This window comes from Vanessa cardui, chromosome 14 (genome assembly GCF_905220365.1).
Source record: "Vanessa cardui chromosome 14, ilVanCard2.1, whole genome shotgun sequence".
In the NCBI taxonomy this organism is placed as follows: Eukaryota; Metazoa; Arthropoda; class Insecta; order Lepidoptera; family Nymphalidae; genus Vanessa; species Vanessa cardui.
In genome coordinates this window covers 11,919,992-11,947,275 of record NC_061136.1, presented here as the reverse complement: position 1 = coordinate 11,947,275, position 27,284 = coordinate 11,919,992, and the positions used below count along the sequence as shown (strand labels likewise).

The 27,284-nt window shown below is 30.4% G+C and overlaps 1 protein-coding gene and 1 non-coding gene across 5 annotated transcripts in view; one reads left to right on the top strand and one right to left on the bottom strand.

The window, feature by feature from the left end:
- The window catches only part of LOC124535174 (modifier of mdg4-like), a 319,147-nt gene that overhangs the window by 81,981 nt on the left and 209,882 nt on the right, over positions 1 to 27,284 (bottom strand). The gene's annotated exons all lie outside the window — the stretch shown is intronic.
- LOC124535472 lies at positions 311 to 452 on the top strand. Its single transcript, XR_006966811.1, has one exon. It is a non-coding gene; the product is annotated as a U4 spliceosomal RNA (small nuclear RNA).

Here is a 27,284-nt window from a genome sequence, read left to right as displayed (position 1 = left end):
GGAAACCTGCATGTGACAAATTTCATAGATATTCTGCCACATATGTATTCCACCAACCCGCATTGGAACAGCGTTGTGGAATATGTTCCAAACCTTCTCCTCAAAGGGAGAGGAGGCCTTTAGCCCAGCAGTGGGAATTTACAGGCTGTTGTTGTTGTTGATACAGTCTCAATAAATCAATTACATAAATAACATTAACGTACTAAAGTTTGACAAAAGTAAGTTAAGAACACACAATGCAACGTATCTAGAGAAGTTAATAATAGGTACTTATTGTTATTGGAATGGATTGATGATTGAGTCAGCATCTAACTTTGAGCAAAAGCAATATCGTAAGCAATGAGGTTAATCCAAGATGCCATTATTGCTAGTTGAAAACTTTATTTTTCAAATATCAAAGGAGCTATTTCTTTCCAAGAGTCGAAAGATGAATTAGACAAATAACCATTGATTCTTATTTTTTAGTATGATATTTAGATGATTATTGTTTGTATTGTGACCCTTTTTTTCGCTGAAAAAAGAACCAGCGGTATCCTCACCGTCTCTCGGCGAGCACCACGGGATCGCTTACGCATGCTACCGTGGCGACTGATATATGAGACTCGTTTGAGTCGTCAAAATCGTTCTCCCCTCTCGTTTCATATTTCAAATATATAATATACGTACGTAGTAGTAAATTATATACGCATGAATTAGAAACGAGCGTCTCACCGTATCGTCGATCGCGTTAGACGCCATCGATTTTAACGGTTGACTTGTATTGTGACGCAAATCAAGACATGTTTCTTCGGATATTTAACACAAAACTGTGTAACTATAACATTTATTTTTTAATTTCCTAAAAGGCGGTTATGTAAGGTAAGGCCTCATGTATAATAGGTCACCATTGCCCATAAATATTGATGCTGAAAGAAAGATAAACAATTCCCTACATCGCCAATGTTGGGAACTAAGATATTATGCCCCTTGTGCCTGTGACACTGAATCACGCTTTAAACCGGATGACAATAATAATAATAATGTTCGATGGTAGAATAGCTGATAAGTAAATGGCAACTACCTAGGCAGGCTTGGCCATGTGACCTAGCGTAAAGATACCGGCATTTGTTAAAAGAAAACTTATTAACGCCTAGGAACTCATTAACGCTTAGGAAGAAATTTAACATACCTTTTATAATGTTATTTGATAATTTAAGATATCACAGGTTTGATTACTGAGGAAATGTTTATGATTACTTTTGTTACGAATCTTAGACATTATATATGTCTACTATTACTAATATTTTATCCATTACAATATTCGTTGTTCTTTTATGTTATGAGAATCTTATTAATTATGCATTATCACGGTATATAATTATAATGCATAATAATTTTATAAGTTTTTGGTATTTTTTAAAACATTTCTTGAATTGGTATTCTAATTGAGTGTAATAATTTGTGACCGTATGTTACATTTGCAAACTGTTACGATGTATGTTGAGCAAAAGACAAAGAGAATAAATAATAAAGATATAATTATACAGTAAATAATATAATACTTATTTTGATAATTGTGGCAAAAATATGGTGATGTCTAAATTTGCATTACTTTCCTTGAACAGATTTTATTTTTCTTTTTTTTATATATTTAATTTTATTAAAATAATTTCAGTTAATATTGCTTTAAGTCTTTCTATATTAGCTAAGTTTTTTATTTTTCAATATACCTACCTATATTCTCTTTATTTTCAATGTAATTTTTTATTGATATTTTTTTAGGTTTGAAAATATTTTCTAAATATGTTATAGCTGAAACGAAGAAAGAATTTAATGAAAAATTAAGTAAACTAATCAATCGTAAGAAAGGCAATAGCATTAATTTCATAAACGAAGATAGATACCAGGATTTCATAAAAGAATTGAAGTTTGTCAAAAGTAAATCGCGGAAAAACTTCGAGGATTACAAAATGCTATCCAATTATGATATTTTAGAAGTAAATGGGAAAGAGAGGCTCGTGAAACCAAAAGAAGAGATCGGATGTATACAGTTTTATGTTCACACGAGTGAATTGTTCGGCGTTATACACACGATGCATCTTTTGTTCCATCACGCGAACTTAGACGAACTTGATACCCAGATTAAGAGCAAATACTGTAACGTAACGAGGGAAGTTATTAAAATTTACTTATCGTGTTGTAAAATATGTAAACAAAATAATTAATTTACAATCGTTGCTGTGAATACTGATATTTATAAAATGTAATGTTAAAAATTGCCTTGAGACATTATTAAAGAAATGTTTTTCTTAGCACCAATTTGTATTCTAAGCGATTATCCCTTATGCGATTGTTATGATTGTACAGATGTTTTGGTTCTTGTGTGGAGGACTCTGGCATAGTGACATTTATGTACAATAGGCAACATAAGTTCACACACATGTTACACATAAAATTATGAAATAAAAGAAACTATACAGATGTACGAAAAAAAAATGAAGAAAAAAGTAATTTGTCGTCAAGTTATGATACTTGTATAATTGTATATATTTATATTATTACTTTTATTTATTTTTTAAGACAGTGCACGCGGATTGTTAAGAAAATATATAATTCAAAAATAAGTTTAAATTTGTGCACATATTCATTTTAATTGTCTTATTTTATACAAATGTAAGGAAGAAATCTTGTACACTGATGAGTTTTAAATAAAGTTTTTTTTCGATTAAAACATAATTTTTTATAAAACAAATAATGGTATGTATATTGTATATGTACTTTATAATACATATTACATTACTTTATTGGAGTGTAAGGTTTCAAGTTGTGGTATTATGGGATTGTGGTTTCTAACTTAAAGGGTGATTGTAATTTTAAATTAGTTTAAATCTGATTACTTTATACATAAGAGACTGCCTTGTTCTTCTAATCAGTTATTTTTATTTTTTATTAACCCGATTGGGATTGATCCCTGGGTCGGGTCAATAATAATTTATTGGGCTTTTCATTCGATGAATTTGAAATAGCTGCCCTATGTCTGATATTATCTGGTTTTACAATTCTATGCCTCGGAAACAACGTAAAGCGTCGAAATTCTTTCCAGTCTAGGTTTGCTGTTTCAGCGGTACATATGGGAATAGATAGCGCCTCTAAGCTTGTGCGCTGTTGTCTGTTTTCTTTTGTAAAGGAAGCCTCAAAAATTTATGAAAAAAACGTTAGAAATGTTATAACTCTTATCGTTATGTTTCAGTCAAGTTCATGATCTCACAGAACGGTGCGAGTTTAATGAAGCTTGGGGATTTTACGTTTACGAGGGATGCCTACGCTGGGAACAGGTGTTGCTGGTTCTGCTACACGCACAACAGCCACGGCTGTCCGGCCCGGGTTTACACAGAACAGAATAAACTAATCTATGCGAAGAATCACCATAATCATCCGCCGACTGAATTTTTTGTATGACACACTACAAGGTCGTTCCGTTAATTTCTCATTGATATCTTACGTATGGAGCCTATTATAATAATACGTGATATTTTGGGTCATCTACATTAAACATACTAAAACAACTAGTAACCTACTTAGAAATTATACTTTTTCTAGTTTGATATCATCGACAAACCGGTGGTGAAATCATACTAAATCTTAGGAGCTTTTTATTTGTAATTACATTTGCTTTAAATGTTATTTATTCAGACCTTTCTAAAATTACTCTGTAACTTAAAATTAGTTTCTGCTTGCGCCACCAGATGTTATGTCTTCCTACGTTAGATGTCAATATTGAAATTGATAGTTATAATAAAGATGTATTGGACAGTATAATAAATAAATTGAATTTACTTTGGCTGTAAAATAACTTAATGCTAAAACTAGATGTGTATAATATATAGAACAACTTTGAGATTTATAATTTACATAAAAATATATATTTTTTATAAGCTGTGCACTAAATTTATACCAACTACAACCAGAAATGTAAACTCGCACACAAATACGTACATAGGATCATGCAATATACTCACACGCACATTGTTAAGTTTATATCTATTAAGTATAACATCAGATATTATAAATATTGTTATAAATTTATCGTATACTAAATGGTTGAAATGATTTCGAAATTTAGATCTAGATCTTTCGAATTTCAATCTTTTTTAAAAATAGTATGTTCTCAGAGTATAAAATCCAAAAGGTCCGTGTAGCGTGAGAATCATTCTTTGGACTAACTAAAGCGAATACAAATAATTAATAATATTTAAGTTGATAGCACTTTTGATATATTAATAAGTAGACGCGCCGTTACTGGGAATTTGTATTCGCTGTTGCTTCATTATAATATTCCACGCGTCGATCTGGTGTTTTTATAATCTTAGAGTATATTAGTGCTAAGATGTAAGTATAAAGCTGCGTCGCCACAACAAGAAAAGTGGCAATTTTGTGAGACATAATTGACAGTTTCAACACAATAATTGCCAGCTGTCCTAGTGGAAACGCAGCTTAAGGTGCTAAATATGTGATAAAACAAATATAGTGATCTCTTTTGTAATCTCTTGCCTTACGTGTTATTCTAAAGTCATCTCTAAGTACAAATGTAGTGGCATAATTGTTTTTTTTCAGTATTAACGCTTTTGTGTTCCATTACTCTGTAGATTCTTTTGTAATAAAATAGTTTATCTAATTAAGTATTTTATTACTATTAATACAGCTACTTATTGATTAAAAGTGATCAAGCTATACTTTTGCTGGGATTTGGGAAAATATGTTGATATAAAGTTAAAATGGTCCGTGTCTATATGATATGCCATTGTCTTTGATAAGATGACAGTATGCCAGAAGTGTATGTTATGTCTATGCCGTAGAACTCTACAGTACTAATCAGTATATACTGTAAATACAACTTCATAATTTTGTTGAGAATTACACAGACTATATAAAAATAGAAGGCAATAACTTAAAAAACTTTTTCCGCTGAGTCAAGTGACATCCATCCTGAGAGCATCATGTATTAATGTTAAGTCATAGAATTCAAAATGACCTAAAAGTATAATTGAAGATCGTTACCATTATACAATGACCATGTGACCAATATAGTCTGTTTGGTAGTTAGTAACGCGATCACGTTCAAATTATTGTACTTGCATATCAACAATTTTGGAATGCAGGGAAAAAATAGACCATTATCTTGGCATCTTTAAAATTATTCTCAATAAACACCTTCGATAAGTTTCTGAATAATGATTCAATAGGAGCACTGAGCATTTAATTTAGTCAATATGACAATTCATGAGGTGATCATTGTTTTTTTTTTTATATTTTACAATAGCTGACGCATTTTTATTCTACGCTAGTAGAATAAAATTTGAAAAAAATATTTACGGTTCTAATAGTCTTATTTTTCAGGCAAAGCGTTCATCACCCAGTCAATGAGGGGGAAACCGTTGATTGTGTACAAGCAATATACATACTGCAAACATTCGACGAGGAACGGTATAATACGATGGACTTGTTCGACGCATTCGTACAAATGCTGCAAGGCAGTTGTCAAGACCTGCGGAACGATAATCGTCGAAGTCAAGGGCTGGCACAATCACGACGCCTCGGAATTGCTTATAAACCGCAATAAACCTCTCTCGACGGAACTGACCGGCGTTAATATATACCCCAGCGACATAGCGAGCGAAAAAAATTATAATAGTCTCCTTAATAATAATTGATTGTTATGTTTGGAATAGTCATATATGGTCATATTTTCACGAATTATCAGACTTAAAGTGAATAAGATAATGTTTAAGGCAGCGAATATTTAGCACAATGGTAACTGCGCAAGTTCGTGTAATAGCATTTATTCTGTTTTATCTTACTATCAATAGTTGATTGAAGAATAAATCAAATGAATAAGTGGACTTAAATAATGAACAAAATAAATAAAAACGCAAATAATAGTTTATACAATTCGTTTGGGATGCCTCGGATAAAATATAAATGATCTCCGGGAAGTATGACATGTATAATATCACCTACTTTGGGTGAGGAAGGGCAAGAAAAGAGACAAACGATAATGACGAAATAAGGAAATAATATAAATCGGTTAGCGATAAGAAAATGCAACAGCTCAGTATATATTAAGCAAGTCTAAGTTGAGTTTCTATAATTACTTTAAGTTAATTTCTTCATTTGTTGGTTGGATTTACAAAGTTTTGTCTTCTTCTTTCGATTTACATTTTATTGACGATGGAAATAGATAAAACGTGGTTTAATTAGGTGATAAATGTATTTTTTGAATTTGATTAGTCTCGTTGTATCAATAGCACTGAGGAATAAGCCAAAAGTTTATTCGAATTATTTCAAGGATCTCATATTTGTACAAATAAATAGATAATAGTAGATATAGTATGTCGTATTCTAACTAGAATTGAACGCAACTTCCCTATATACATATTATATTTTTAATATTAAATTTAAAATGAAGCGTTTGTATCTCTAATTTTATTATAATACAAAAGTATCAAATGATTTGAAAGCAATATTAATAATATGGGAATTTTATATGATAGTAATTTCCATGATTAAACGTATTATACTGCAAGATTAATTTTGTCATATTTTATATATATATAAGAATTCAAATTTACAGCTGATGTTTATAATAAGACTAAATATATGATATTTTAATTAATATCATGGAGCATATCGATATGATAAACCTCGCATTATTAATAAATTAGATTTGGTTAACGTGTCAAATACTTATGAGTGTAATAAGTTTTGTTATTATACTTATGCTAGTCTTAATTGGGGTATTCCAAAAACACCAGCTGTTTTTTTTTATTTTTTTTAATGTGTAGTACATTTCACATACATTTAAACAAACAGTTTTGTTAAGAAATTATTATAGTAAGTTATCTCTAATAATAGCAGCTAGTCTAATAATGTAGTATTTACCGTCGTGGTGTACGGATAAACTTCTATTGAATAAGAATTCGTGATATATTGCAATAGTAGTATAGAAACTATAATTTTGTAACTATTCTATGTTTTAATTTTTTATCTTTGAAACAATGTGGAATATTTTCAGTCAACGGAATACGATTCGTTAGCAAACACGCTGCAATACATGCATTTGTGTGTGTGTCTATTTATCAAAGAGACCGCAGCGCATACATAAAATAAGTAAAGCAAGGTGCATCTTTGTAGTATGTTTATTTGTGTAATAATATCTATATCGATTGTGCACGCTGTAAACGAACAATATTTTTTTGATGTAGCATTTTTTGTGGTTTCTACATAAGATTACTAATATAGTAAACAAAATTTCGTATGTCAAAAAAAGGAAACAAATGTCTTTTAAGTCCACAATTCTCAGTTCCAAATAACATATTATATTTCCTCACAGATTCAAATCTACCAGACGATCCGATAGACTGGGTACTTAAAAAATAACAAGATTTATAATTGGTACATTAGTATAGTTTTGTTGTCCTAATTAATATTAGTTAGGTACATTCATTTCCAAGACTTGTTTCCTTAATTACTATAATTTCATAAAAGTAAGCAAGTAAAGTAATATTTGAAATATTTTTATTCTCTCCTTTTTAAAAAATTTTAAAAGATACATACAATTTTTTGCACCGGTAAAAGACTTTTTATTTGATGTTATAAATATTATAAAAAATATTGCTTATGATTAATCATTTTGTATAAGAGGAGTATTAAAATTTTATATACGATAAATTATATTATTTATTTTGCTCTGACTTTCCCAAAATCAGTGTATATATACAATTGAAAATAGAAAAACGCGTTTAAACATTTTATTTTTAAAATTTATTTAAAAAAGCAATAATACTTGACGTCATCAAAGACAGGTCAAATGATTAGGGTATATACGACGTAAGTGACGATGGCTATTGGTTAACATATTCGTGGTTTTGTTTGACTAAAACATGAAGTGCAAATATACAAATACATATAACGCGATAAAAATAATAATACTGCGAGTTGAGCTAAGTAAGTGTTAATGTCCCACATTGAAGAGGCACAGAAGAAAAGGCCTCCTCTTTTTGAGGAGCAAAATAATGCTTACTGGATAAAATGCAATCATCAAAAAAAAATCTTTTATGGTTTTCGGTTGTTTAGGGTCCGCCATTTTATGTATGAATAAAGAGTCTAAAATCTGACGTTACTCTATGTACATATATTGTTCATATGTGTGCACACACACTTGTTTAGTAAACTTCGTCTTCTCTATCCCTTTATTGCTTATTTTTTGACGTCTTTAAACAAATTTCATAAGCTAATTGTTGTACGTACATTTAAAATTATAGTTTATGAGACCCTGATTTAAAAAAGTTATAGTCCAAAAACGAAATGTTGACATCGCATACATAAATAAATCTGTTGCAAACTTTACGATAACAAATTAAAGAGACTAATAGAATAATTCCGGTCATGTTTTTAATATTTTTTATTATTTTACAGTATCATACACGTTATCGAAGAATAATAGAGCTATGATGGTGGTGGATGGGTACAAGTTTTCCTTACACTACGCAAGGAACGACAGGGCAAGGTGGCAGTGCAGTCGACGGAGCTACTTCGGCTGTAAGGCCGTCATACACACGTACGGGGGCGCCACCGTCTACCACAACAGGGCACACAACCATAATCCATGAAAATATACCTATAATGATTTGGCTTGCTGTTAATTTTCGTAATTTTATTTATATATTAGGTTAAGACTTAAGGTAATATGTATAAGTTTTTTTTATTTTATTTAAGAACTATTAAATATTTGGTCGATATAATTGCTAAACTAAATAAAAATAAATATATTAAATAAAGATAATGTATGAATTGATTATATACAAAATGAATTAAAAGTGTATGTATCTATATTTAAGATTAAAATATATAATAATGGTTTGCATTTGTAATCATATCTATATCAACGGAATTGAATATTGTATTGAAATTTATATTATACGAAAATCTTTACAAATATCGATAATAAAAAAAAACACTGAAAACAATATTTTTCTAACATACATTTAATAAGGACTTTCATTAATTAGATAGTAATAAATATATTCTGTTAATTAATGGATATCATTTTATTAAATTATTTAAAAACATCAAATAAAGTGCAGAAGTTTGAAGGTAAGGTTTTTTAAATGACGAGTTATCAAAATAAAGAAATAGCGTCATACGCAAGACTGTTTGAACGATTGTTGTTGAAATGATTTTAAAATAATTAGTAAGGCCAACACTCAACCATGCACACAATACGTAGCACAAGTTCTGATGGTAAAAAATGTACGTTCTATGAATGAGATCTATAAGATGGTCAAATACACGAAATTCCTCGAAATAATTACATTCGTGTTAAATTGAAATGACACAAAGACTAAACTTAAACAAATCTTAGATATATCTATCTATATATATATGGTCTATACTCATAACTCTACTATAAAACATATATTAATCAAGTAATTGTTCTTTTTTTATAATACAAAATAATAACACATTGTAGAGCTATACCCGATACCACCTTCGCATTCAAACCGACATATATACGAGAAAACTGGTTGCTGGTCATTTCCAAGTCAAATATTATTTATCTTTAATCCTAACTATATAGGAATCGGCTTAGATACTTAATAAACCGAATACGAAGCGAAGCTTCTTGTTACAAAGTGTGTTTTATGTCTGTGTGTCGATCATTTAGGGGTTAAAGATTATATTGTTGCAATTTAGAGGTCAAATTTATGTGTATTTCACTTTTTATTCACAAATATAATATGTTTTATTAAATTTTGTAGGAAACTCTTTAATATATAAGAATAATACAAATTAAATAATAAGAAGAAATAGCAGCGTGTCATATGAATGCTATCGTATGTCATGTTTAATTGAATATTTTCTTATAAGTAGAACCTCATTATATATACCTATATACATATTTTGTACTGTTTTACAAAAGTTTTATTTATTCCGATTATTTTTAGCTTAAATATAATGTATGATGAAGAGAAAAATATTTGTTTCACTACATTTTTTATGTTTTCATTTAAGTTATAAGCGCCAGTTAATTTTATGGAATAAGTGACTATATGATCCCAATATCATTTAAGAAAAATCTTTCATAGATTTTTTAACAATACAAATACATATATGTATTTCTTCACGAGATTTATTTTCTTTATTAAATTGAATGCTATCGTAAAATAATAATAATTGATGGTGTAAAATATAGTTATATATATGAAAATAAAGGTACCAATTTTTTATTATTTTACAACCTAACATGTAATGCCGTCGTTATAAGGGTAAGTTACACAATGAACTCACAAACATTATTAAAATAATATCGCTCTTATTGGCAGCTTTTTGGCAATGAAAGAAATGGCTTAAGGCCTCTTTTAATGTCAATATTTCAGCAGAGGTGACCGATTAATCATAAAAATAAAAATAATATGTCTCAATGGTAATAAAAACTATGATTTCAGTTTTAAAGCCGCCCTGTCCGGTTTGTGGTGACGTGGTTTCCGGAAGCCACTATGGCGTTCAAACTTGCGAATCTTGCAAATTATTCTTCAAACGAACGGTACAAATGAACAAGCAATCGGAGTACGTGTGTTCGAGATACAACGCTGTCCCTGGGCAGATATGCCACGTCAATGTTGACACACGGTCTTTCTGCCGACACTGTAGGTTTAACAAATGTATATACGTCGGCATGCAACCGTTCATGGTGAGAAAAACAAGAGCAATGTCAAATAGTTATATATTCAAATCTTACAATGCTTAGCTATTATGATTTTGTACTATAACGCCACGCAACGTTGACCTCACAGATTGAGTAATGCTCATACACGAACGATAAGCTATCCTGGTTAGGAGGAATTCGTTCCATTATATAGCAAGTGGAATAAATAACGTCTTACTACTTTAGCAATGAAAAGAAGTGAAATTAGGAATAACTAGGGAAGGCAAGTCAGTTGTTTTTTTTTACGATGTTTTTTTTATTTAGAGTTGTTTAGTTTAGCGATATAATTAATCGATGGAATAATTCAATCAAACATTTCTTTATGATTTCAATTAAAATAAAAATTCATTTTTCAAACAACTTTTTACAAATTATCTAGTACTCTATTGTAAACAGCATATGTCGTCCTTGTAACTGACTCTTAGTAGAACATTGTCCAAATTTGGAGATTGGTGCGTCGCGTAGCGTATTATAATATCATAAATAATATACAATGGGTATATTCATAGACTAACATATATTTTATTTTTATTTTTGAAATTTATGGTTACTATATACAGTCGGAATTTAATAAAATAAATTATTTATTAAGTATGAATTATAAAGAAATTTTATTTGGTGTAATTGTATAGAAAAATTTAAAATAAAATTGAAAATGAATGTGCAAATACGTAAATGTATCTTATATTTTTTGTTATTTATATATATTATATTATACATTTCAAAGGTCTATACTAGGTATAAATAGGAAATTAGTTTTGTATTTGGTGGACGAGCGGCCTTTTGTACTCGTATTTAACTATAAGTAGTTTTTTTTATACTTTTATGGCTTTTGTAAATAGAATAAAATTTTAAATGTTAATAATTCTATCAATTTGTAATACAATGTCTCAACGAGCCTAGAAATTGAAAATAAGTAGAAATGGTTCCTTGGACTATTGTTGCGCCCTTTTTCTACACCATCTCAACGCTTATGACCTCTCGTTTAATTCGGTGCACACTTTGCCTATCAGTCAGGAACAGATAGATATATCTTTGTAGGCCTCGTACTTACATTAAATACCTGCAAAAATATGTATACTAATCTGGTGGCCCAGAAATGAGTTTTCACTGTAAATGTATAACACTTTGATAAAGCCTTTGGTGATAAATTTATAAAAATGCAAAAATATATATATCTTATATTAAAGTGTCAATTGTTAATTGATTTATTATTTAATTAGAATCCCATCACTTAATTTGTTTTCAAAATAAAATACGTTTTTATTTATTATGAAGTTTTTTTAATTCACACCACATTTATGAAGAGTTTTAATTTATCAAAAATCAAGCAACTTCCAAATATTAGACAATTTAATATGTGGTCAACGTTTAATAGCTTATAACAAGTAAGCGTTTTCATATCATCAGACAAGATCAGTCTCGGGTTCCGGTAGACATATCGAAGTCTTACAGCATACACTCAAAAATACATATCTTGATGACACACATGCAATCAGTAACTTCCCATACGTAGGACAGAAGATCGATATCGTCTCCAATTTTATAAGCTGGAGCAATTAAAATTAGTTTTATTTAATACCGGAACCCGATGCCTTGTCTTAGAATATGAGAACGTCGTCAGCATCGTATATTTTCGTTAATTTTCGTTTTTCCCGCAGACGTGCTTATCCCGCGCTACAGCTGGTCGCGGCAAGGCAACGCGATCATCATCCTCGGCGACTACAGATTCAAAAAGCGTTCGAAACACATAAATCAAAAGCAGGAGACACACTGGGTATGTAACAAATGCGACAAGGGTTGTAAAGCGAAGTTGACGACGCTTAACGACGCCATCATAAAAATATACAACGTGCACAAACACGACGGCTCGAGGAAGTTGAAATGATACTTATTCGAAATAGCTAAATTAATTTACCAATACCAAATGATTTGTTGTATTTTTCTCGTACCATGTGTAAATATTGCTCACGTGACTTTATTTTTAATTTTGGAATGTTATTGACAATTTTAAAATGTAACGTTCGATTTTCGTTTAAATTTTGCATAGAAAAGTAAGATCTTATTAGATAGTTTTATTTTTTAGGTATTATAATATTTTTGTTTATTAGACAATTTATATCATGTATTTTTTTTTCTTTTTTTATTGTGGTATTTGTTTGTCGATGAAATCATTATTGTTTTATTCAGAGAATTATGGCAAGGATTTTTCACAAAATTTAATATTTGATAATATATGTAATAGATGAAGTGGAACTTATGTAAACGCGATTAGAAATTTAAAGGTTGAACTGAAGTGCAAAGTTTCTGTGTAACGGTTCCGACGCAATACGGTTTCACTTCAGTCTCTCGCACTCAATTATATGCGTTTTTAATGTAATTCAATTATTATGACAAAAATAATAAAATATGTTTTTGAATAAAAGTGTATTTCATGATAATGTTATTTGTTTAATTTAAAAAATAAAACCTCAGGTATAATATTTAAATTATCTATTTCTCGGGAAAACTATTTATTTTCCATAATCTTAGCAACAAATGGTTTTAGAAGATTGTTAAACAAAGACTCACATTTAAAAAATAATAGAGGAGAATAATGCTCAATCATAAATTGAAATGATTGTGCATTTTTATGAATTATTTTTGTTTAATGTCATTTTCAAATTGGTGCACATCATAACTATAAAATATCAATCAACTATAAATTTAATGACAATTGATTGTTGGTTCAGTCGTGTTATGTATACTGCTTTATTATATAATATTGTAAATGGTGGTTAATATATATATGTAATTCCATAATGTAGTATAGGTGTGTGATATAAATGTAAAAGTAATCACTGGCTTATTCAAATGCAATTAACTTGTATTGAATCTTGATAATTTCAATAATTTATACATTTGCAATATACAATACGATACGAGAATGAGATCCACCATGACAATTTTATAGTTAATGCTTATTTATTTCTAGTGCCTTAAAACCATATTAATTATAATGATTGTATTAAAAAAATACCACTTTGTAAGATTTTTTTAAAATGTTTCCAAGTATGTGACAAAGACTCTTAATTTATACAACCTTGTCATTTTTTCTGTACAATAGGTTATGAAAACATGTATGTACAACTTGAGTAATTTACAGTTTATTGATATTATTATATCATTATTAAATCACTTTATTAAAAATCCTTTAAATTTATAATTGTATCGTTTTCATCTGTTACGTACAGAGTATGTTCGTGTAATGTTCATTATTTAAAAATAAGTTATTTAATCCAATGTAACATTCCAAAAATAATTGTGTATTATATGTGTACAAATATGTGTTTAATATTAATTATGAATAAAGAATTTACTTTTAAATGTGATGTTTATAATGATACGTGATAAATAATAACTTAGTTTCCTTTTTGCTAATAATTTTAATTAAGAATTAATCTGCCTCGGAAAAATATTTCTGTTTTAAGTAGGTTTTGTTATTTTCACATAATTAGTATAATTGTCTGACTTAAATATTATATGTTTGGTTTGCTTCTAATGTCATCTTTGCTTAAACCATAAAGTAAATAAATTAAAGGCGGGAATTTAAATAACGTGTTTTTATTATTATTTTAAATTAAGAACATCCAAAGCTCTTTAAAGTTATTGTTCAAATATATATTTTTTTAACAAATATGTAAACTACTACTAAACTATTACACAATTAAAATGAAATCATAAATGCTGTCAGACTAATGTTTTTTTGATTAATATACATTTTTTATTAAAAACGATAATGAATAATCTAATAGTGTTTGCAAGTAATTATTACTATAAATAAAATTATGATTTATGTTGGTCACAAAAATGTTCGCTTTTAATCGACAAATCACAAAAAGAAACAAACAAATATGTTGCAGTAATCATTTAAATTAGAATTTAATTTTTTTTAATTTATATGGTGTATATTGATAATATATGTATATTCAATTAACAATTTACGATATGGATATCTTAAAATCCAAGACTAAAACGAAAAATATTTTTAAAGCAAGTTTAATACTAAAAAAAAAGTTTTGATTATATTTTTATTAATGTTTTTTATTCGTCGAGTACTTTTAAATCCTTTTATTAACTATAACGATATAATAAAAGTTTTACTATTCTGGTTCAATCTATATAATGATAAAACAATACAAACACAAAAACGTATAATACGAATACGAGAAAAATAAGACACAAGTTATAATAGCGTCAAGTCAGTAACCCTTTTTTACATTTATGAAATTTGAATGGTTGTGAGGCTTCGCGTAAACCAGTTCATCGTTGACGGTCACAGCCATGGATTTGCAGTCGCTGCTGTGTCGCACGCATCGCCACCACGTCTTACCGCCGTTCCAGCGACGGTAGCCGTATCGGAACCCGTTAAAGAGTAGAACCTTCGTGCCCCGCTCCGACGTTATTATCCTCGGTTTCTCGCAAGGTACTATTTCAGCTATAATATTAAATATAATGTAAGTTAAAACTTTCACAAGTTGCAAGGGATGTTTCGATTTTAAAGTAATTTGATGTCCGGTGAGCGAACTAATAATAATAACAGACGTCATTTGCAAAATGTTTTATTTATGAAAAATAATACGTCACAACGAGCTGATATCTTATAAAATTATTGTTGTTCAAATCCAAACCAATTCATTTCATACCTCGCGGCACGATCAACTCCCCTGACCAGTAGGCCAGGTCAGGGTCGTGCATAGTTGCAGCACGTGTATCCGCCGTTATTGTCAAAAGGACACAAAGATCAGTAGTTGTATTATAATATTTCAGTACGTGCCAGCTAAAAATATTCTGTTGTAAGGCAAAACCTATATATTTTTTACTTCAGTTCCCATTTATCCCCAACTGTGCTCCATTTTCTGGTCAGTCCAGATACCTCTTTATCATTTGGGATATTCTCATGGTTGGATGGGTTATCCTTAGTGTTGATACGGTAAGACGTATGCGTATTTATCAGGATCTTTAAAGATATACTGCTCGAATTCGATTCCAATGGCATTGAAGGGTATTAATGATTGACAATTGTCTATTGGTTGTCTCAAATTTCAAAATGGCGTTATCTGAAGGTTTAGTATTAAGTGCAATTTCAAAAATAAATGGCTCTCAACATTTTTAAAAAATTAAGTTTTATGATGTGTATATAATAAGCAGAGAATGTATATAATGAGCCATAAGACTTCAATGTTTTTGGAGATGTTTACCAAATAATATTCATTCTTTGAATTACAATTTATTTCATAACTAATATGTATTACATTAAGCGGTCTTTACTATCTAAAAGCTGTAGGAAATCGAAATCTGTCTGGCGCGTCGCATTCAGCAGAGGGGGGTGCGTGTGCTTGTTCTGCCTGTCCACGGTCATGCAGCCGATGGTCACCACTATAGCATGACACTGCTTGTGACGACTCTCCGCACACAACCACTTCACCCTGGAGGAGCACACCGAATGACGAGTGTACCAATACCCCCTGAGTTTCATGATACGCGCTCCAATCTTCGACGTGAAGAAGGACGGGCGATCTGAAAAGAAAAGCGTTTTAATAACTGCTACACCTCCATAATTTACTAAAACTAAAGCCTAAAATTAATTTCGGATACCAAAATAATTTCTAAAAGACCTCTTTGAATCGAACCTTTTTGGAGAGGTTTAGGAAGGTGACAAAAGTACACAAAGTAGGAACGATAAATATAAATATTTAATTCAATATTCAACAGTCATTAGCTAAAAATTCGAAGCTATCAAAAGTACAACGAAGGCACGTTTCAGAAGGGAGGTGGATGATTGTGTGTACAGTTAACTTTGACGATTTTCTTGTCGTTATTCTTCATTGTGTAAACGGCAGCGGGGCACTGGAGTTTGTAATGTGTGCCGCATCGCCAGCGATTTTTATTTCCATCAGTACGATGTCTGACGAAATAGTAATTTGATGATTTGGTCAGGAAGAGCCATGTCGCCCCTCGTACCGATTTCTCTAGAATTGGACCTGGTAACAAACATTCGTAAACTTGAAGTAAACCTGATTAGAAAAAGTTGGTCTTTTCTCGCAATATTGGGTGCAAATATAAAGCAATCTTGGACCGACTGCTTCGTTCGCCTTTATCGAAATTATTGATTTACTAATTAAAACCACACAGTTCACTTACCGAATTTCATCGTTGGCGGTTAACCTTAAATCTGTGACAAGACATTGCGTACATGTGCCCACTAATACGAAAAGTCATAAGTATATTTTTATCCTTATTCCTTTCATTCGGTTTACCCGACGAAACAGACACCCACCCTGTTTTCAAGGTTTACCAATTTCCCAAGGATGGACACTGTCAGAAAAAAATACTTAAGAGAAAAAAGACCGGGAATTTGAACCGTATACCTTGAGATCCACTAGCTGAAAGTTAGCCACTATGCATCAACACGACAGTTGAAATTAAAATTAAAACATAGTCTTTATAATTTTATTTACAAATTATATATTTTTACAATATCAAATTTATTAAGCATTTTGCTAATTCAGTTGTGTATATAGAAATCTCGGTAATATTATTTAGTTTTAGAATTACTAATATTCTTATACATATATTGCAACTGTTAGTGTAATATGAAAACTGTTTTGTATTGAAATAAACTAGAAATTAAAAACAATTTGGCTCCATTTGTTACTATCTAGCCCTCACAATAACAGCTGTATTGAAATGGTATTCTGATTATCAAAAAAAATTGTATAGAAAATATAATTTACAATTTCAAGTAAAAAAGTGTTGTAAAATGATTTAAAATCAATGTAATTATTTTGAGCTAATATGCATTTTTGTGTTTTAATTATTATTTTTTATTATCACACCATTCCGAAGTTATACGAGAGTTAAGAAACACTTATAAATATACTGGTGGTGGATGGTTATGTTCCTCATTACATTTGACAATGACGTCATTGACGGTGAAGATAACAGCCTTACAGCCCCTGTTGTTGTGTGACCCGCACCACCACCGACACTTGATCCCGGTAGTCCTGTGCTTGAGGAACTTGTACCCATTGAGTTGGATCATCCGAGCGCCTCGCTTACTCGTCCTGAAGACCGCACCTGGGTATAATATCATTATTTTCATTTGACATTTATACGACATACGAATAAGAAAACATTTATCGGTTTAAAATAAAACGATTATTCGAGTAAGTAAATTTAATTTAAATGCTAACATTGTAAATTTGTCTTAATTATTGTATTTGTAAAATTCGAAGAATAGCTCAGACTATCTTTTGTATCCTCTAACGCGCCCCGATATGATAATCTGTAATTAAAACAAAAAAAATACTTAAATACTAATTTTTACACATAATTTTAACAACCATGGTGCCATTTGAACAATAACGAGTTTTATTTAATTCGGTTTGAAATAAGTCTTTCTTTTTGGTTTATCATGAGTGTGCTCAAGACTACTTTTGACAATTTGATTTTGAATGGTGTAAATGTAGCTTTTGCAGTTTTTTCCATAAACACATTGCCAGCGCGTCTTCGGGCCCTGCTGCCTCTGTTTGCAGAATCTGTATCCATTGAGAACAATTATTCTGCTGCCGTAGACCGATGTGTCGTAAAAGATATCTGCAACAAAATTGAATACTATAAGAACACGAACATTTGATGTTGATTATTTATAAAAATATATATAACCGATATTACATTTTTGTTTACAAATTGATTGTTATGTAAAGAACGAAGAAGGCATTTACGACACACAACCAGAAAACCTTTCCATATGATTTCTTTTAAACTATAAATCATCTTAGAAAAACAGAAACTATGGTTGAATACAACTGGCACAAGCGCAAACATGAGATAGAGGATCTAGCTCTGGTGTTGTAGATCTATTGTTTCTAGATCAGTTTTACAAGTATGTCGAAAGGTCGATGCCCGCTTGAACAGTAGAGTGATAATGTGAGACGATCGGCAAATGCAGCGTAACCCTACAGCCTAGTAACCATAGACATACCTTGTATGTATGTAATGTGCTATTCGAATGATTCTGTATGTAGTCCATTTAACAGCAACGCTACAGGCAAATCTTGTCAATTCAAGATGTACCTATAGTTGTGCATTTATCAATGTAGTTTATCTTTTCATTTTTCTTCGGATTTTTATATTTCGAATTCCAGTTACCTTCGTGCGCCTATAATCGTTTAATTTTTTTAAGTAAACATAGGTAGGCGAAGGTAGGAAGCATCAACCAAATATTAATAATATTCCATAAAACTCGAAAGCTATTGTGTTTTGTGATGTTTTTGTCTGTTAATAAATGTTAATAAACAGACAAAAACATCACAAATCACAATAATTAAATAGCAAGAACACTGAGACAAGTCCGAAGTTTTATTTTCAAAAATGAAAATTGATTACATGTGCAGGATCTTTGTTTTAAAAATAAAACAAAGTTGTAAAAAAAAGGTAAATATTTGAAGTTTTATTTGTTTAATGCGTCACAAACAAATAGCATTAAAAAATAATAATCAGTGCTTTATTTCTATAATATATATTTCATGAAAACGATATACTTTTAATAATTGGCGTTATAAATAGGTCAGTTAAAAGTAACAAAAACATATCACACAAGTACGTACACACTAGATCAACTGTAAAGAATTAATAAATAGTTCAAGTAAGCTTCGAAATAACAATAGTAAGCAAGGACTTCCCCTGAAAGTCTTTTTAAATGGCTCCAATAGCTTTCGGAAGATCAATAGCAAAACAAAACCTTGCTAAACTAAACTAAATTTAAATGCTATCTAGCACTCAAGTTTCATGAATCTGATGAATTTTTCAGACTTTAACTTTTATTTATAGGATGATAACGAAGCTTAAAGCGTATTTGAAAACACGAATATTGTATGTGAGTTTCGTACGACTTAGTTGTCATATAAATCGATGAATGCACTGTAATTGTAGATAACTTTGAGGACACAAACAGGCAAACAATTGCCAACATTGTCTTGAAGTTTGTCAAACATATGACGCTTGCTTTAAAAAAATCCCGATAAAGGAAGACACAATCCCAAGACCACTTGTTAAAAAACAAATATAATTATTTCACAGTACATTTATTTCTAACGCCAGTTGGGTTCGTGAGTGTGATTGTTGTTGCATTTGATGATTTCGTTGTCCAAAGTAAACGCTGAAGCCCGACAGCCCTTACTGTTGTGGGTGGCGCAGTACCATCTCGTCTTCAGTCCCGACTGCCGATGTCTGTGGAACTTGTACCCGTGCACTATCAATATAGTCGCTCCGCGGGATGACGTGCACAGGGTTACATCTGTAAATAATATTAGATTATTTATATGTTGGTTGCAAAAAACAAAAACATTCTTCCTTGCTCAAGGTTCGCTTCTACGGTACATTTATGTCAAGTAAGACATTTATCTTATTATTAAATAAATTAAATAAATAAATATGAGACAACATCACATACATTACTCTGATCCCATTGTAAGTAGCTAAAGCACTTGTGTTATGGAAAATCAGAAGTATGTAACGAAGGTACCACAAACACCCAGACCCAAGACAATATAGAAAACTAATGATAACCTATATCGACTCGGCCGGGAATCGAACCTGGGACCTCGGAGTGGCGTACCCTTGAAAGTCGGTGTACATACTACGCGACCACGGAGGTCGTCAAAACTAAGTATCTTACTTGACTGAAATGACGAGAAAAAACATGGCGTAGGCATTTGTTGCTTTGATTCTGCATAAAGTGAAAGAGAACCGAAGGTCACATAAGTGGAGCTCGATATTGCGACATAATCTACGAATATCTTGTTCAAAAATGTTTTTAAAATATGATTCTACAACGAGTGCCCGATTCGTTTTGTAATAACCATACCATTGTCATTACCGAAGCCAAGCCAAACCTTAATACCTTTTACGTATTAACATAAATTGTTTAAAAAGTAGCTAACGAATAAGGCATCTGGTATATTTTAGTGTCTGTCATGACATGATAAAAATCAACCCTGGGAGTATTAAATATACGAGCTTGTGAGGCGTCGAATGCTAATGACGGAACCAACTCAAATGTTTATAATACCAAATACGAATATGATACCAAACCACAACATCATATACATAAATGACATCCAGTCATTAGCATGATCGTGTAATTTTTTTTTTAAAGTATGTATACAGTTGGATCATGTAAGGTCGCCATTACAAATTTTCATTGGCACTGAATGAAATAGTAACCATTTCTTTTATTATATCAATGTACCACTATCGTTGACAACTAAGGTGTTATGTTTATTTTGCCTTTAGCTACCTATACTCACCCTTTAAACTGGAACAATTTTGTGTCATAATTTTGTGTCAAGTATCCATCTCTATATATGCTTTCAAAAAAAAAAAATTAAAAATAACCTACAACTATAATATAAATAACTCATTATACTGAATACTTTTTGTCTTGCGATTGCGTATCCAATATAAATTATCTTTAGAAAAAAAAGAAACAAATGTAATTACGAAAATCAATTTATTCTTATGGTAATAATTATCTATAAAAACAAAACTCAATAAACTAACGAATATAAAATACTATTAAATGTAGTTAAATGCTAAAGGCGATTCATAATTATTTGTTCAATTATAATTAATATACCGTTCGTTACAATATTTAATAGTTTGTAATATCTTCAAATCCTATTCTTGAATCTTGCACTTAATGAGATACGAATGATTACGAATCAATTGTTTTTGTTGAGCCAGATACGATGTCTGGCGTTTCTCCCGGCTGATTATGGCCACGAACACAATTACTAACGACTTTTGTGTCAGTTATGTACGAGGTACAGTTATAGCTCCAGTGCTGATGGCAGACCGATATAATCGAAGTAATTTCAGGCACAGGCCCCATAGCTATACATTTATCCAAGGCACGGCACAAAGGTACCAAAGACTGTACTTCTGCCACATTTGTATCCAGTTAAGGGCACCGGAAAAGCGTGTTAGAATGTTTAAAAGAGCTTAAGAGACCTTTCTCTTTGTAGATGTTTAAGGAATGCTATTTACGTATTTATTTACTCTATATCTTTATATGTAATAGTAGGTACTTTCGTATTTCTATACACTACAGTGTATATGTCTATTAATCTACCACTTTTCTGACACTTTGTCTATCAGCTGACATATAGGAATCTATGCTAAGTAATTAGTTACAAAAGGAAGAGCATATTTTAACCTCCACTTCAAAATGCAATAACGCATTAATATTAGAATGGTATTTGTACTTAATTTAAACACACGTAGACGCAAACATCTATGTCTAAAATCTATATATAATTAAATTTGAAAAATATGTTTCTACATATTAATTATTCAATATATTTCTATATACTTATTTTTAAAGTATACTATACTATATAACTACCGTATTATCTATCTCTCTCTACGATTAGCAAGTAAAAAGAGTAAGTAGATAAATTGTGAACTATATCGTAATTTTTTTAAGACAAAGTTTAAAAAACGTGTCAGGAGTGATCTCATTTTTGTGATAGAATTCTTATCTAGGCTATACTGTTACTGGTTTTATATTTTAAATTAAATTAATTTAAAAATTTAAGTATGTCGTTGTAAAGAAATTAATTTGTCAAGGACCATTTTGGAATACTTATGAAAAACACGGTAAGCTTTACTTATCAGATAAAATTATTCTATTGAGTGTGTCATCCGCTTCGGTTGAAAACAATACTTGTCATTATATAGACGTTCTATATAATGTTTAGTGCCTTCTCTTTGGCACCGTAATTTCTCTATCTCTCCTTAAAAAACAAATGAGGTATGAAGTCTCGATCTTTCTCAATTCAATCTTGCTTTAATTAATACAATTATTAAAAAGTTTCATTTAGTGTCCAAATCTTTGACTCACTACAAAAGCAAATCAAATATGATTCAATTGAATATCAATAAGGTGATAGAACAATGAAAAACAAAAGAAATACCTTAATATAAGACACTGGTAACTTCTATGGAAGTCCTAATTCTTTAAAGTATTATACATCTAAGTCAGGGCTTATATTTAACAATTGTATTTAACAATTCATAAGGAACTTGGTGGGATGTGTGTGTGTACGTTTTTAATTTTCACTATTGAACTCCCGACCGTGTATATGACAGCTCGACATCCCCTGTTGTAATGGGACCCGCACCACCAACGAGTCTTATGGCCTAATTCGCATTGCCGAAGGAACTTGTATCCTCCGACGCAGATCATACGAGCTCCACGGGAAGATGTCGCGAATACAGGCCCTGAAAGATAAAAACCAATTAGAAAAACGTAATAACAACAATATGTATAAGATTCATTAAAAGGTCATAAGTATTCGAATATGGCTGAAGCAGTTGATTTTGATCATAGTGTACAAATGAAAACGATATTTTCTTAAAAAAAAATTATAAAGTTAGATTTGTGACTCTCAAAGTTTTATGATATTATCTGTTGCTTTGTATGTTTTGTCTGTTTATTTTATTCGGTAAATATGTACGATTAATTAAGTATAAATGAACTAGGTATACATGTATCTCCGAGAAAGTATTGTGATCTTTGTGTTTTTATAGTGTTTGCTTGTTCTGTTTTTATTAGTTATGAAATGGTTTTTGAAGGCACATTGACACTTAAACTGGCATTTGTAAATGGCAATAATTGTATGTAGCTTTATAATTGAACAATATACAATCGTCATAATACATTCATTTTACTAATAACGCCATCCAAATAAACTTTGAAATAATAGGTTGGGGAAAAAGTTTCTTCGTATTTTATATGAAAATTCAAAAAGTTTTTTTTACAGTTTATTTACATTTAACTAAAGTATATAGGTGCCATTTTGTTCCATAACTTTTTGCCATCTTGTTGGTAGTGACATGATCCCATTGCTGTAAAAATTTTGGGGCTTCTGATCGAAAAACTGCGACAAGTGGTTTTGGCAGTCCTCTCGTGATGTTAACCTGACACTGCCTAAGTAATTCTGCAGAAACCGAAACAGATGAAAATCTGAAGGTGCAAGGTCAGGACTATACGGCGGATGCATTAATACCTCCCAGCCAAACTCTCGTAATTTTTGTTGAGTGGCTAAAGATGTGTGAGGTCTAGCGTTGTCATGGTGAAAAATCACACCCCTTCTGTTGATCAATTCTGGCCGCTTTCTCTCAATTTCTTGCTTCAATCTCATCAATTGTTCGCAATACAGTTCTGAATCGATGGTCCTGGGCGGTAACAGCTCATAATGAATGATGCCCTTCCAATCCCACCATACACACAGCATTACCTTGTTGCGAGTTAATCCGGGTTTTGCCACAGTCTGTGAAGCTTGACGGGCCTTTGACCACGATCTTTTTCGCACGTTCTCGTCGTAAGTGATCCACTTTTCATCACCAGTTATCAGCTTCTTCAAAAATGGTTCGGTTTCATTACGTTCTAATAAAGAATCACAAATGAGTACACGGTTCATTAGGTTTCTTTCAGTGAGTTCATGAGGCACCCATATATCGAGCTTTTTTGTGTACCCAGCTTCATTCAAATGAGTCAAAACCGTTTTGTGGTCAATTGCCAGTTCTTCAGCTACATCGTAACTACTAATATGCCGATCTTGCTCCACTTTTTCAAAAATGGCATCAATTTTGTCCGTAACAGGGCGACCAGAGCGAGATGCATCTTTGATATCAAAATTTCCGGCTTGAAAACGCTTAAACCAAACTTGCGCTACTCTCACAGATACTGCATTAGGTCCATAAACATCACAAATTTTTTTCGCGGCTTGAGTTGCATTTTTACCTTTTTTATAGTAAAATTTTAAAATGTATCGAATTTCTTCTTTAGATTCACTCATTTTAACAACAACAAAAACAAATGATGTGTCTTCTTTAAAATTAAGACTTTTTAATGATACCAAAACCAACCAGATACAAATGGTATAGCCAAAGAGATTTTATTACAAGTTCATACATACTATATACGAAAAGACTTTTTCCCCAACCTAATATTAACATTGAAAACAAAAAATATTTAGTGAGCGAATCAACTTTTTTATGCTCAATAAAAATCAATTCAATCATTAATCTTTAAATATCTACCAATAAATAAATAAGATACGATTGGGTAAATGGTAATATGCCGTAAGATATCATTACATAAAACTGTATTAATTATAATCTTGAAACACTACATATGTTTTTCGTGAGAATTAAAAGACCTTTAAAAATATAACAGATACCTTTATTGTAACAAATTATTATATTTTGGATCTGTGTGTTTGAAAATTAAAAATCGAATAAATTATTTGTATTTTTACAATTTTGGTATGGGGTACCCTTAAATATTTAAGTCTACTTTTATATTATTAATATCAGGTAGGTTCCAGATGGTCCAGATTATCAAATTGTGGGAGAATGATTATGTTCATTCCGTATTCGTATGATCTCGTCGTAGACAGTGGTGAGGGTGACTCGGCAACGGGAGGAGCAGTGCCTGGAACACCTCCATATTTTCTTCACGTCGTTTTGAGCCTTCATGTGGTATGTGAAGCCGTTATACATCAGCAGCGTGTAGCCTTTCTTTGACATCACATATTGGAAACTTTTAAAACCTGAAATGTTATATTGCGTGATAAAAGACTTGTTAAAAGATATTGATAAGAAATTCTATAATCAAGGAATTTGTCTTTGTAATTTAAAAAAATAAATAAAATAGATTATTTTCGTAATTGGGACTTATTATTGGGCCCTTATTCCAGCGTATATATTTTTTGACTAATATCAATATTGTGCGTATTTCTTTGTAATATATATACGAGTAGATCGAAATTTAAAATAAAATATATTTTAAACTAAAACCCGCGTTATAGCGTGAATGTTCGTATTGTTCTGCATTGTTGAGTTTAAGTTTTGATTTTATCTTAAAAAAACATTAAAAAGTTACAATAATAATTTGAATTGCTCAAAATAATACACATATTAGTGAATAAGAAATTATATTTTTCGGTATTATCAGTCTCAAATGAGTTATTATGTAAAGCATTAATTTCAACCTTAAGATGGCTAACAATAATTATTGACCTTGTGAAATTTACAAATGTCATTTACTCTTTTAAAACAACAGTATACATATATAGACAGAATATATATATAGACAGACTTCAAAATATTACAAGGCCTTTCTGAAAATAGCATTATTTAGATAGCTTATATAAAATAAATCTTTCTAAGCCCTTTTGAATCATCATACCGCATGAAATGCTACTGGTTGTATATTTTACTACCAAATACCGGCTGGAAATTTAGTTATTAGCGCCTAATTTTACATAATGGCTTTCATAAATATTCTTTCAAGTTTATAAGAGTTACTATGTATAACTATTAATTATTTTAAATATTAAACTACTGAGTTGGTTTATGATACCACTTTAGCATTTTTTTAGAAATATATTGCATTAATTTTATATTGTATTTCATAAATAAAACCGACTTTCCTGCAAAGTACAGTATCGTATTATTACGGTTTTCATAACGTCCTATTATTTCTAATGAAATTTAAGTCAAAGAGAACAAATATAATATAATCAGTTTTAGGCATTTGGCCACTTGTTGTACTTCTCAATATAATATGCATTGTAACCCAACAATAAACTAGCAACAATCCTTGCAAATAGGCTTGTTAAATGATTTCTCAAAAGTCCTTGTACTCTTAGTTGAATTAATTTGTTTTTTTTTTAACGTTGCAACAATTTGCACACACACAAATACACGTATATATAAAACACAACGATTAAAGTAATTCTTCTATTTTAATTTTGTAATCGAGACAAGGTCTAATCGATAAAATAAGAAAATAGTTGTAATACATTGATTTAAAACTACATTGAAAAATTATTTCGTCGTCTCCCTTAAATAAAACATCTACGAATTCTAAATTTAAATATCCTTTTGAAAGTTTTTTCTTAGTGTTGTGTGAATTTGAAAACAATAATATAATAGAAAAATATATTCTTTGGAATATCACATATTTCATCAAACTCATGTATGTGTCACACAGATCAAAACCTAAATGAAAAATATACAATATCAATAAACGTGCATTATTAATTCTACAGAGAATATAATTATAACACATAACCAAAATTTTCACTTTTGTAACACACTAAAAGGGGTTCTAAATCGATTTTCGAATTAGCATCTACATAATAGTTCCACAGGCATCGATTTATTATGCTATTTACATATTATCTATTTTGCATAAAAGAGGTAGAAAATTTCTCTTAATTACGAAAAATGCAAAATAAAAAAAAGTTATTTTAAATTTGATCAATGAAAATTGTTTCAAAATAAATATTTATTATGTTGTTTAAAAATATTCACTTAGATAAAATTGAATATTCGAATGCAACTAAATCGATGAGAGACAATTATGTCGATTGCAATATGTAGGAAAAAATGTAAGTATTTGTACTTTATACATTGGGTTATT